Source organism: Palaemon carinicauda, chromosome 5, assembly GCF_036898095.1.
Source record: "Palaemon carinicauda isolate YSFRI2023 chromosome 5, ASM3689809v2, whole genome shotgun sequence".
NCBI classification, from domain to species: domain Eukaryota; kingdom Metazoa; phylum Arthropoda; class Malacostraca; order Decapoda; family Palaemonidae; genus Palaemon; species Palaemon carinicauda.
The window spans coordinates 66,124,139-66,128,802 of record NC_090729.1 but is presented as its reverse complement, the minus strand read 5'-3'; positions in this window follow the sequence as shown (position 1 = coordinate 66,128,802).

Genomic DNA, 4,664 nt, shown 5'->3' with positions numbered 1-4,664 from the left:
GATGTTCCACGCACCTAAGGTTAATATTTTTTTCTTGTTATTTCGACCGCATTAGTGGGATGTCCGCCAGCCCCGGTGAGCTGACCAGACGGGTTTGCCATGTCCGATGTTTACCCCACCTTTTCTAGAGGCCTCCCCATGTGGGGTGGGCTGCGGTGTCCTCAATAGGCCAGCCCAGTCACGGGTCCAGCTGCCGAACTCTGGTGTCACGTCACCGTCACCAGAGAGCGACTGAATTTTAGACTCGTCGCCTGAGTGCAGTCATGGGCTAAGGGCTTCCAGCTATCCAGGCCTGCCCCCTTCACCCACGGTGCTGTTGCCTCGGGACTTGCTGGTGGTGATGATGATGATGATGATGGTGAGAAAGAGATGAAGAAGGGTGGAGGAAACGACAGAATGCCAGTAGCTAGGTATATTGTTTTGGGTGGTCTTGGCTTTGCAACGGCCACGCACACACACTTGGCCCACATCATTTTCACCGCGGCTCAAGACATATGAGACACGCGGCTTCTCCGATGTTGGTTGCATCGGGCTGCTGGGTTCTTGTTATGTCAAGGCCCGCCTTGTTGCCTGCCCGACAGGCATTGCCCTCTTCCGCCGGCGCTGGGAAGCTCCGCAGTTGGGGTCTTGTTTGGTTTGATTTTGGAGTTTTCCTTCTCCTAGCCTTTGCCTATCTTAAAATAAAGGAGAAGGCCTATAGGGGTCCAGTCTTGGTCTGGTCTCTCAGAACTGGCCTTAGCGGTATGGATGAGCCTGCCAGGGTGGATAAACTACCCCACCGCCATTGCCCAGCCCATCATTGGGACACTCAAGCCCCTCTACTGCAGCAAAGTGCTGGACCATCTGAGGGGTATATATATATATATATATATATATATATATATATATATATATATATATATATATATATATATATATATATATATATATATATATATATATATATATATGATGAATTTTGCACATTTAGACGTGTTTTTCATATTCAAATAAACCATATATATTTTGATACATTAATATCTGCATTCTCTTAACGACCTCGGGATCAGAGCCCCAGGCAAAATCACACAAAGACAAGAGCTTGGGTCCGGCCGGGAATTGAACCCTGGTCGGTGAACTTGTATAGACAGTGACTAAGCTACTTGGCCACGAAGAAAGATAGAAGTCAGTGACAATTCTTCTGTACTTATACCTGTCGAATTCAGGTATTTTGTACTTAGAATTGAAATCAACCCTTCTTCACCATCGTAGCTAATTGGTAGTTTGTTACTTGGCATTCAATTACAGTGAACCCTCGTTTATCGCGGTAGATAGGTTCCAGACGCGGGCGCGATAGGTGAAAATCCGCGAAGTAGTGACATCATATTTACCTATTTATTTAACATGTATATTCGGACTTTTAAAACCTTCCCTTGTACGTAGTACTGTTAACAAACCACCCTTTAATGTACAGAACACTTAATGCATGTACTACAGCACCCTAAACTAAAACAGGCACAAATATTAAAGGTGATTTTATATCATGCGTTTCCTAAACACCTAAAAAGCACGATAAGAAATGGCAACCAATGTTTTGTTTACGTTCATCTCTGATCATAATGAAGAAACAAACTCATTTAGCGTACTGTACAGTACACATATATGTATAGGTTAGTTTTTGCATCGATTATATTGATTATACAGTACTGTACTGTATGTTGATTTGTTTATTACCAATGTTTTAGTTTACGTATTTTTCTTAGGACTTCCAAATGAAATGTTTTTCTTTATGACGCCGCCTGAAACGACGGCGTGTACGCTCAGTAAACAACCACGCTCAGAACAAACAAGGCATTTAACGCGCATGATGATAGTGATAAATAATGATACAGTACATACAGTATTTACAGTAAAAGCATTTACAAAATATGTTACCTTACAAATATAAATTATACAGTATTGTACGTAGAAAAGCAGGAAAACAATTTACGAGAGAGAGAGAGAGAGAGAGAGAGAGAGAGAGAGAGAGAGAGAGAGAGAGAGAGAGAGATTGTTTTACGTACGTAAATGTAAATTTTAAACAAAAAAAATATGATAGGTTACAACATGTAGACTTTTAAAACCTTCCCTTTAACTTAATGCATACAGTACGTACATTACTAAACTATAAAACAGGCAGTAAGAATATTAAAGTAAAAAATAAAGATTGTTACTGTACTCACCACGAAAGAAGTTGAAGAAAAACTTGAATGGTGATGGCGATGAATTTGCTGCACAGTAGAAATGATGATGATGAAGCTGATGATGTGTTTTACTGTGCAGCCAATGATAGTATTTTACTTCTCTTCAGACGGAGGTGTCTTTTCCTGGGACACCTCTTCAACTTCTTCCTGGGAAACTTCAATTTCTTCCGAAGGCGTACTAGCAGGAGGAACTGGCTCTTTTTTGCGAGGCTGGAAGAACATTGTGATCGGAAGTTGTTGCCGCTGCTTCTTTTTTCGATCCAAGAGCATTTTGTAGGGAGTTATTATGTCATCAACCTTGTTGCAGAATTGCATCGAGCGAACCATATCCTCGTCCCACTCTTGCAACATTTCTTTCAACTCCTTCGCGTGGTTGCAGGCCTTGGCAAGCCGTTCTAATGTTAAGCCCGTTTCTTCGACATTTTCTTGGGTCTCTTCCTGGGTATCACTCTCTTCCTCACTTGCCGATTTCGTCAGGTCTTCGAGGTCTGCGTCAGTTAGGGGCTGGGAATGGCAGTCCAACAACTCGTCGACGTCTTCAGTCGTCATGTCGCCAAACCCGTCACCTCCAATTATGGCAGCCAACTGCACAGATTTCCGTATTGCAGAGTGTTGGATTTCCGACGGAGTAAATCCCTTGTCGTCGTAAACAATATCGGGCCACAACTTCTTCCAGCTCGCATTCACGGTTGCAGGTTTCATCTCTTGAAGTGCCATCTGAATATTCTGCAGGCACGTGGCTATGGTATACTGCCGCCAGTACGCCTTCAAGTTGAAATCTTCATCCTCGTCATCTTGGGCAGCATCCACACACGCAACGAGGTCCTCCAAGGTATTCTTCGTGTAGAGGGCCTTGAACGCCCTGATAACCCCCTGGTCCATCGGTTGAATTAATGACGTGGTGTTGGGTGGCAGGAACTCAACCTGAATGCCCTCATGCGACAGGTCAGTTGCGTGTCCACCAGCGTTATCCATAAGGAGAAGGATCTTGAATGGCAAGCCCTTCTCTAAGAGATATTTACTGACTTGCGGGATAAAACACTGGTGGAACCAGTTGGAGGTCAGCATCTTCGTAATCCATGCTTTTTGATTATGCATCCAGTACACGGGAAGGAGATTCTTATTTCTATTTTTCAAAGCGCGAGGATTTTTCGACTTATAAATAAGCCCGGGCTTTAACAAAAATCCAGCAGCATTGCCACACATCACGAGGGTAACGCGATCCTTGAATGCCTTAAAGCCAGAGGCTTTGGCTTCCTCTTTGAACAGGAAAGTTTGCGACGGCATTCTCTTCCAAAACAAGCCAGTCTCATCCATATTAAAGACTTGTTCCGGCTTGTATCCACCTTCGGCGATAATATTCTTGAACGTCTGGTTCACGTAAGTTTCAGCAGCGGCAGTGTCAGCGGATGCAGACTCCCCATGCAGGGAAACGCTTTTCAGGGCGAAGCGTTTCTGAAACTTCGCGAACCATCCTTTGCTTGCGGAAAAACGTTTCTGAGGCTGGGAATCAGTGGATATCCCTGGTTGAGGATCATCTGCATCATCATCATCTTCAGCATGGTTGCCGTCGTCGTCTTTAGGTTCCTTTGCAGCAAAATTCTCATATAAACTCAAAGCCTTTGTTTGGATGGTGTTCGTATCCAACGCTATGTTCTTCTTCCGGCAGTCGGCAATCCACACAGCTAAAGCACCTTCCATGCGTACGATCGTTTTATTACGCGTTGTAACGACTCGCTTCGCTGATCTGCTAAAGGTGATTGCAGCCGTCTTTCTAATGTTCGCCTCGTCCTTCTTGATATAGCGAACGGTGGATTCGTTGATGCCAAAATGGCGGCCGGCGGCCGCGTAACTTCTACCATCTTTTAACATGTCGAGAAGCGTAACCTTCTCAGCTATCGTCATCATCCTTCGGTGGCGTTTAGGCTCACTACCAGCCTTAAGAGAAGCAGAACGCTTGGGAGCCATTACAGTAGGATTTACGTACAGTACTGTAACAAAAAGTTCAACTTAAAAAGGTCGCACACAGCACAGATTAAACTTCACAAACTTAAGAACGTCTACTCGGCGATACGCGGTAACAGAGAATGAACGATCCAGCCCCGCGAGAACTTTGATGCTGCGGGTAGAAGATGCGGGCAAAACACCAATCACAGGCTAGATAACAAAACTTGAGTTCTGATTCGTCATCTATCAGCGCTTGAACCAATCACAACCCGTCTTACAGTACTATGATGCGTTGGTTACCTACTCATAGAAGATGCCCCGCGCATACTGAACGTACGTAGATTAAGTACAATACCGTAATAATAATAAATAATGATAATAATACTGTACAGTAATAATAATAATAATAATGATAATAATAATAACAATAATAATTTTATTAACAACAACAACAATAATAATAATAATAATAACAATAATAATAATACACACTTT